General features: G+C 48.7%; 1 long non-coding RNA gene across 1 annotated transcript in view; it reads left to right on the plus strand.

Moving 5' to 3' along the window:
- LOC146433519 (uncharacterized) overlaps window positions 1-9,095 on the plus strand; it is a 9,955-nt gene extending 860 nt beyond the window's left edge. Inside the window, exons 1-4 of the long non-coding RNA XR_014854141.1 lie at window positions 1-1,526; window positions 3,475-3,828; window positions 4,441-4,627; window positions 9,035-9,095. The exon at window positions 1-1,526 is cut by the window's left edge and continues 860 nt beyond it. This is a non-coding gene — a long non-coding RNA (uncharacterized LOC146433519). The remainder of the gene's footprint in view (window positions 1,527-3,474; window positions 3,829-4,440; window positions 4,628-9,034) is intronic.
- The last annotated feature ends 342 nt before the right edge of the window (window positions 9,096-9,437 follow it).

Here is a 9,437-nt window from a genome sequence, read left to right on the forward strand (position 1 = left end):
CTGAATTGGAGCAGAACCTCTGGATTGAAATATAAAATATTTCCCTAATTGTCAGCGCGTGTCCTTTGGGAAGGCTGAGGCACCCATGGTGCTGGATGCTCATATTTTGGGTGCTCTCTGGTACAAGCTCAGCCATGCACAAAGCACAGGGCACAGCTCAGCCTGGCGGCCTCCGACCTCCCGAATCCGAGTGCCACCAGTCTGTATTGATTTGCATTTTGGATGGTGCCTGGAGCTGAGATCCAGATTCCCTTGCAGGACAGCAGCCCGAGAGCAAAGCTAAACCTCTCCCCTGACACCAAGAACCAAACCAACCCCACCTGGGCGAGCTCTTCCTGTGGCTCTGCCTTGTCAGGCGTGACATGGGGACAGAGGTGACTTCTTTCTCCCCATGCTCTCGGCGCGCTGGCCCTTCCTAGGAGGGATGGATGAGCCTTCCTTCCTCCAGGGAGGATGAGCCGTGCGCCCAAAAACGGAGGCTGCCAAACCATCCGTCATTTCCCACACACCTTCGCCGAGGCTGGGAGTGGAGAGATGCAGAAAAACTTCTTTTTCTGCTTTAAATGCAGTGGCAAGAGCTGTGTAAGAAGTTGCTTTTTTCTTGTTAAAAGCAGGTAAATAGAGAGACAGCCAGATTTGGAAATGCTTCTATATATATAGATAAAAATATACGTCTTTATCTCCGGGCAGATACGGATATAGATCCGCACGGAATTTTCCCGGCGGCTGCTGTCGGGGGTTCCTTGCCAGCCTTTCCCAAAACTCCCTGTGTGAAAAAAGGCAGCAGGCAATCCCCCCCAGATCAAAGGGGCTGGTGGCACTGCAGAGCCCAGCAGCTCGTGTGTGCCTGCCCTGCTCACAGCCCACACGCCCAGCCACATCAAAGGCTGGAGTTCCCAGGCTCCGTGCTGCAAGTGACACCTGCAGATGTTCCCCTGCCTCGTGTTTCCAACCCGGACCTGAACAAATACATAATCATATCACAGAGCGTAATTAATAGTGCTATCACCATGAAGGACTCTTAAAGGGAAGGCTGTTGAAAGAGAGTTCCTGAAGATAATCCTTTTAAAAGGTTCCTTAAAATGCAACCACTAGCGGGAATAAGGCAGGTTTAGTTTCAACATCTTAATACCTCCGCAGAGCAGAGTTATAGGTCTTGTTAATGTCTTTCCTTTAACAGTAGCTTGACTTTTGATTTGGGCCTTGCACTTCTTGGAGGATCTCTCTGCTGTTGTGGTTCTCAACAGAGAAGGTCCTTGAGGGGGCTCAGCACGGCTCCCTGCTCTATTGACCCACAACCTCACTCCTGCTGGAATCCCAAAATAGTCCCATCCTGTCCTGCACTTGTGTCTAATGATCCATCTGAACAATTTTCAGGGTGCTGCTTAATTTGTTTTTTCTTCCCGTTCTGGATGACACCCCAGCTCCTGGCCCATGGGGAACAGGGTTCAGCTGCTCCCCAGCTCTTTCCTTAGCGGTGTTTCCTGACTCCTCCACTGTGCTCAGAGAATTCCTGCATGGCGTTGGTGAGTAAATCACTTTACTTTGGCTTTCCCAAATGATGTGTGTGTGAAATGAGCAGAGCCACGCAGTGATCTGCGTGTCCAGGGGATAAATGGGCACCAGCAGGCTCTGCCCGGTGCTCCCCTCAACTTTTCTTCCTCAGCCTCCCATCCCAGGAGCTCTCCCCATGGTTATTTTACATCCTCACATTTCTCAGGCTTTGCATGGAGTGGGCAAAGCTTGAGGAACTGGGACCACCCAGTGGAACAGACACCTGGGAGGTGACCCTGGGAGCAGCCAGGTCCTGCTTTTTGCTGTCACTGCTTGTCTGGAGCTTCAAGCCAGGATGCAGCCTCCTGGTTTTCAGCAGGAAAAGTTCAGATTTGTGAAAAATGTCATCAAATTTGCATGGAATTAAGTGAGAGTTTTTGGACTAAGAGACGATGGACACCTTCTCCCAACAGCAATAATTAAAAAAATCAAAATAAAAATTAAATCCTGTTAAATCAGATATTTTTACCTCTTTGCCTTACTACTGTGGACAATTCTTTAGGCTACCCCAGTGCAGATGTCTTGGTTGGTGACAGCTTTGGTGTCCAATCTCTCTGACCTCACAAGGCCTCCGGAAAACCAGGGATCTGCATTCGCAAAAAATGAGGCCCAGGCTGTTGTGTTGAGGTGCTGTGTGTATGGAAAAGCAGTTTGAAGGCAGCAAGAGGTGTTTGCCATGCTCTGGCTGCTGTCCCCTCTCTCAGACGGTGGCACTGCTGGCATTTGCCCAGTGTGGTCAGAGCTGGTGCCACCACAGCTCAGCCCCTCCTGCAAGTGACAATGGCAAAACCTTTGGGTGTCCCAGAAGAGCAGGGTCAGGTCGCTGGTGGCTCAGATATTTTTGGCTCTTTCAGCTTTGAAATAAGCCCAGTCAACAGAAAAGGCGCTGCTGCCTCATGTCACCCGCGAGGCACCAAGGGTGGCAGTGGCACTGCCTGGCCAGCGGGGATGGGAAGGCCGAGGGACCGACAGGGACTGTCACCTCTGAGGACACCCAGGTGGCACAGGAGGTGATGCCCATTCCTGGTGTTGGCAATGAGCTCGTGTCTCATGTCACCCGTGGGTGACATGCCCCATGGCCAGCGTCCCCTTCCCCAACAGAGATTTAAAAACCAAACCTGCTCTGCTTTGAGCTTCCTGCTTGCCTGAGTTTTATTTTCCCTGGTTAATCTTTTGGCTGCCACATCCGGGTGTTCTTCCTCAGCAAGGTCAGAGCCCTCTGGTTTAGAGTATTTAATTGCTTCTAATTTCTCCAAATTTCCGTGTAGGCATTTTAATGTTTGCCTCCTTCCTTCCCTGTGAGCTATTAGCCCGAGTCAGTTTTTTTCCTGACATAGACAAGGGTTTTTCCCCTCTCCTTCTACTCCTTCCAGCCCTACTTACATGGGAATTCCCCCAGCAGGCACTGAAAGAAGAAAGGGAATTAGATCTTTATCAGAGCCTTACTTTCACCCAAGATTTCCTTAGATCAGGGAGTTAAATAGAGGCCAAACAAATGCTTTCTCTCCTACCCAGAAATAAACCCTCCTGCAGCCAAAAGTGTTCCCTCTCCTGCTCTGAAGGCAAACCAGGAGCTGCATGTCCTTCTCTCGGATATACCACTGTCAGTCCCCTGTCATGGTTGGATTTCTCGTGTTCTCTCCTTGCCACAGAGTGCCAGGCAAGACAAGAACTACATTTCTAGCAGAAAAGAAAATAAACAGAAAAATAAGAAAAAAGAAAAATCAAATCCCAGTGTTGCTTCAAATCCCTGCCAACTTTCCAGGCCTTCATAACTCAGCCAAAAATAAGGCCACAAACTCATATTTCCTCATTTGCAGGTCACCTTGAAGGGTAGATGAGGAGCTCTTTCAATAGCATTTCTTTCAAGGGGATTTCAGCGAGGAAAGCAGCAATGATTGAAATTCTGTTTCCTTCCAGATCCTCAGGTTTTCCCGGAGGATATACAAACACCTGGGCAACTCCCCACTGTGGATATTCGCTCTGTTGTGGTGACACAGCCTGACTCGAGGGACTACAGAGGTTTGGCACAAACATGCTTTAATATAATTTTTTAATCACCTCTTGGCCTCTCAGCCCACACATTCCTGTTCAAATAGCAGGAGGGCTGGAGGAGATGCTTACAGAAAAATGGGACAGCATCCGCTTCCCACTCAAACACAGCCTCTCCATGAGATCTGTGGGATGTCCTGACGAAAAGCACCTTCCAAGCTGAGCAGACAAACAGCAAAAAGCATGGAAAGGAGGTGCAAATTGGAATAATGAGGAGAAGAGGTGCCCTGATGCCTTCTCTCTTGGGGACAGGGTGATGGGTGGGTGCTTAGTGGCATCAGGGTGTTTCTCTCTGCTCCCAGCCTGTGTTGATCCTCCTCCTTCACTGTGGTCCCAAGTGGGGACAGAACCCCAGGGGTCCTTTCTCCTACTGAGACATTGGGAACAGGAGGTCCAATTGTCCAGGTGCTTTAGTTTACAGTTCAAGTGGATAAATGATGAGCAAACTTTCCCTTCCACGTGTCCCCATGACTCTATAGACACTCACAAACACACGCGTGTGTGTGCATAAATAGATCTCTTTAAATTTAAATAGATTTATGCCCAAGGACAGGAGGGTGGGGATGAGGTCATTACCAAGAGAGAAGGTGTAACACATCCATATGCTCTGTTGTGGGGATGAAATCTATAGCAGGCTGCACGCCGTGCTAATACTCCTATTAATTTCTATTTTTCATTGTTGTTTGCACATTTGTCAGGCTCCCATGAAGGGATAATGAAGCGAGCGGATGTTAACTGCAAATTAATCAGCCCTGTCTTGGAGTGCAACACAGGTTCTTGTTTGCTTCCCCTCTTCACCCAGGAACGATAACACACTTTCTCTATCCCCACCAGGAAAACCTGTTGGATGCTGTGACAGAGCAGAAAAAAAGAAAAAGGAAGAACGAGGGACACCTTGGCTGAGAAACTTCCAATACCCACTGAAACTGTCGAATCTGAATTGCAAGAGAGCTGAGGAAGCTGAGGTGGTGTTAATTTTGCAAGAGGATCTTGTTGGAAACGCTGTGTTGGCCATGGGCAGGTTGGACCTTTCATTGTGTTTGACTCCTGAAGTGTCAGACCTTCTGAGGGTTTATTTTTTTAACTGGGGAGTGTCCCTGCTCATGGCAGGGGATTGCAATGAGGTGTTCTTAGGGTCTCTTCCAACCCAAGCCATTCTGTGATTCCCTGACTGTCTGATTTACCGGTGCTGTGCAGTGAGGGACGGATGTATTTACAAATATTTGGTCTTTTTTATTACAAATTGTGTTGGTTTCTTTTGGAGCCTGGTGTGGCTGTGGTGTGTGGTTGTGAGGCAGGAGGTTCATTTGTGTTGGGATGAATGGGAACAGATCCAGAGCAACCCCAGTTCCCCGAGTCCCTTGGGAGAGACCGGAGTGGGAACTGAGGCAGTCAGTCCAGGAATGCATCCCCTCATGGATACCCACTGGGGTGCCCTGCCAGCATCCCTTGGGCAAACACTGCTGCTTTGAGCACCTGCTTTTTGCAGTCTGGACTTTGACTCAGGCAAATGTGGGAATTTCTGCTCGGGCGTCGCGTTTCTGGCGAATTGAGTTTGGCTCTATGCAGAGAGGCCAGTGGAGTTCAACCCCCTGGCCCTGTTTTGTGCCTGGGAAAGGAAACAAGTGCAGATTTGGGATTGATCATGAATTGCTCACTGTTGTGATGATCACTTGGTGCTTGTTCCGTTGCCAGCCTAGATTTCCTTCCGGACAACATTCTTCTCCTTGCCCACATTGCAGCATGCAGATCTCTGCAGCCAAGTCCATCCCTGTTGTGGTAACCTGGGGAGTCTCCAGTTCCCTGCAGCAGAATCAGCACCCAGACCTGATCCTCATTTCTGGGGTATCAATGTGCCACCCTGCCCAGCTCCCAGGGTGCTTGGATGCCAGCATCCATAGCCCATTTACCTTTCCAGGGAAAGAAGTACTTGGTCAGGCTGAAATTACCATCAAAAATTCATGTAGCTGTAGTAGCTCTCCTGCTCAGGGCACACACCAGCCCCGATAAATGGGTGTCTGCCTCATAAATACAGAAAAATTCCAGTGCTCCTAAAGATGGGCATTTCATGGACAAGTTTGTACTGCCCAGGGCAGGCAGCACTCCGGGCTCATGTCCAGAATAATTAGGGAATGCTGCAAGATTTAAACATGTCGCTGTTTATTGGAGAAGAGGCGCTGTAGATGATTTAGGCATTCCTTAAAGGGATTTCTCCCAGCCTTTGTCCTTTCCTTTTATCACCTTCCTTGTTCCAGTCCTTGGCACAGTCTGTTTTATTGATCCAGCTCTTGATCAGTTGATCAATTAATCATCTGCTTGACCCAGGTTTTTTACACATCTGCCCCAACATATTTTTTCTCTCTTCCCAACCCAGATTTATCGTCAGCCCTTCCTTTTGGAAATGCAAGGTTTTGACAACAAAGCATTCCCTGATCATTGTCCTCCTGCACATCTCCCAGGATATCGCCTCTCCTGTGATCTTGGTGCTTCATTTGGAGGCACTGGGTGACAGATTTCTGCAAAGCTTTCCTGGAAAAGCAGCCAAACCTTGTGGTTTACCCTTTGTTTGGGGCAGAAAATCTCTGTTCAGGCTCCATCCTCTGCACTCGGCTCATCAGGATTAAAACCAGAACTTCCTCATTGTCTCTTCCCCTCTTTTTCTTCCCTTCTTCCTTGTGTCTTTCCCCTCCCCATGAGCGCGGAGAAGACATTTTCTCACAAATTCTCAGCTCTGTGGGTTTCCAAAGGGGTGGATTTCATTCCTCACCTGCCATCTCCACCATGGGCTCTCCAAGCTGAAACATCTCCATTCCTCTGTGGGCCATGAGAAAAACAAAGCAGCGGAGAGGGACGGAAGTATCCCGGAATTCACTTCCCTGGTGGCACAGCGTTGACCTGTGGCCACTTCTGGGGCTCTTGCACAACGCTTTCAGCCTCGTGTTTCTTTTGTTTTGTGCCCAGCCCAAGAATTGCGTTTTTAATCAGAAATCCCAGAAGTGTCTGTGAAGCATCCTGGCTCCCTCGCATCACCAGGTCCCATGGTCTCCATCTCCTGGGATTAATGAGGGTCCAGTGTAGTCCTTGCCTTCTCCTCTTGCAGAAGCATGCAGTGGAGCTCAAAACTGCCTCTGCCTCTTCAGGCATCTTCTCCCTGGCATCACGTGCACGTGGCTGCTGCTTGGAGAGCCCTGGAGAGGTGGGAGAAAGGCTCTCAGCAGCTTGGGAAGGATCTGCTTTCCTTTCCTTGCTGTCCCCACAGCCTGAGGAGCAGCACGTTTTGGGTGTAGCTTACCCTGCCTGAAAAGTCACCTGTTAAACCTGACTGCATGTCTTTGTCCCTTGGGATTCAGCCCTACCTGGCTGATTGTCTTTCACAGGTCCACATCCTTGTGCTCTCCCAACAGCTTGCCCAGGGAAGCTATGGCTGCTCCATCCCTGGCAGTGTCCAAGGCCAGGCTGGACAGGGCTTGGAGCAAACTGGGATAGTGGAAGGTGTCCCTGGGTGGAATGGGATTGTCAATAAGCTCCCTTCCACCCCAAACCATTCCATGATCCAAACAGCAGAGACTTCCCTCTCTTTCCATGCCAGTGCTGGGATTTAAATGTGGTGATCAGATCTGTGCAAACTTCATTGGAGTTTAGGATCCTAAATCACACAGGCTTGTCTAAAAATAACATACAGGTTCTAAAACGTCTCCAAGCAGTTTAGTTCATTTTTGTGACGAGATGTGAGATATTTCTAAATGGAATCAGGAATGAAGGAAGCAGCTGGGAACATTTTAATTCTAATTTTTCCCTTATATCAAGCGTTAAATGAACAAGCGAGGGAGAACCCTCCTGAAGAGCTATCTGCAGTTTAGACAGGCATATCAGGATAAAATTACTCTGGGTTTACCCAGGGTTTGTCTGGCTCTTCCTGGAGCTGCACCAGTAAAGAGCATGATTGTGCTGCTCTTTGAGGCTTTGGGTTTGGTGCTGCAGATCCTCCCCTCTGACTACGCCTGGGTTCCCTGCTGGCCATAGGGAACTATTCCCTGGAGATGGTTTTCATCCAGGCAGGGGGCAGAGCTCCTCAGAAGGTGAAAAAAGGGAGAAAGGCTCCGGGGAGAGACTTTTATTTGTAATTGTGAGGGTGATTGGCTCAAATAACAGAAGTAGAGAATCCCAGAGTGGTTTGAGTTGGGAGAGAATTTAAAGCTCATCCAGTTTCACCCCCTGCCATGGCAGAAACACCTTCCACTATCCCAGGTTGCTCCAAGCCCTGTGCAGCCTGACCTTGGACACTGCCAGGGATCCAGGGGCAGCCACAGCTTCTCTGGGCACCCTGTGCCAGGGCCTGCCCACCCTCACAGGGGAGAATTTCTTCTGTCTATCTGACCCAAATTTCCCCTCTTTCAGCGTCATCCATCCCTCCTTGCCCTGCTACTACAGTTTCTGATGAAGGCTCCCCCCCAGCTTCCTTGTAGTCCCTTCAGAAGCTGGAAGGTGCTGTGAGATCTGCACACCTTCTCCTCTCCAGGCTGAACAGCCTCAGCTTTTGTTGTTTTTCTCCAGTGTTTGACGGAGAGAGGTTTTTCCCAGTTTTTTTGTAGGGAACTCTGATCTTCCCAGGAAATATTTGGCAAAGGGATGGTTTCTGTTTCTGAACATTTGGTGCAGCACATGAATTATTTTATTGTCATCCTACAGAATTAACTCTTTGTGTCTGTAGTGAAAATGAGGATGGCCGTCGCTTTAACTTGGAGTAATTCAGTTTCAAATAAGAACACTCTTCAAAATCTTTTATTTGCTGGGTGGTCTTTGATTTGCTGTAGTGAGGAGGGGCACCGAAAGTTTTGGAGTCATTAACACCAACACAGGTCACCTCTAGGAGTGGCACAGCTGACCTGAACCATCTATGTGCACCTTGAGTTGTCCTGGCCCTGAGTAAAGAATTGGGATTGACTTTCTCTGAAGCTCAGTTATGAAATGCTTCAGTGCACTGAACATGATTCTCTTTTTCTCACTCCAAGTCCCAAGAGGACTGACTCCAGGTGTCCCCACTCCATGAAATATTGTCTCTGCAGCCAGGGAAAACAATCTCTTGAGTATGAACCTCGAAACAGAGGAACAGGCGATGTCTCAGCAACTTTTGATGTTGTCACACCTTCAATCTTTTGGGGATTTACAGACTTAGCCAATACATAGTGCCTAATTTTCTCCAAATGTGTAGTTATTCCCTTTGCACTTTCTGTGTCCTATAGCTGTGGCAGCAGTATGGTTGTTCCTATTTTATGGATGGGACAGTTGTGTTGCACAGAGATGCCTGGAAAGTTCCTGAACCTGCTCTGCATTGTGACTTCCTGCAGTGCCAGTGTGGTGAGGAATGTGTGTGTCCTGATGGTTTTGTGTGCTGACTTTAAACCTGTTTTTTCTTCTCATTTTTAAGGTCTGGCTGCCCTGGGGTGGGTGTTTCCAGAGATGACCCTTTTCCCCTGTAGAGCAGAGGTCAAGCAGACTTTTCAAGTCAGTGAATTTGGCTGCAGTGTTGAACCCTGAGATTGTCCAAGTCCTTCCAGGAGCATTTCCAGGTGTCATTTACTGTCTTTAGGAGGTTTCAGCTCATTTAATGTCACCACAGAACTCTGAGTGGCCACGTGGACCTGGAGCTCAGGAGATCTCCCTTCCTCCCAGCCCACCAGCCCCTCCTTGAGCTCATTTGCTCTTTGCTCACTGTTGCTTACGACTGAAAAAATCACGTAGTGGAAATGTAAACAATTCCTCATGGGGAAAACCCCCAGATTTGAATTGAAAGTCTCGATTTCAAATTTCCGTCAGATTTAAAGACCCAG

This window comes from Lichenostomus cassidix, chromosome 9 (assembly GCF_008360975.1).
Source record: "Lichenostomus cassidix isolate B80296 chromosome 9, HeHo_3.0, whole genome shotgun sequence".
Lineage (NCBI taxonomy): Eukaryota > Metazoa > Chordata > Aves > Passeriformes > Meliphagidae > Lichenostomus > Lichenostomus cassidix.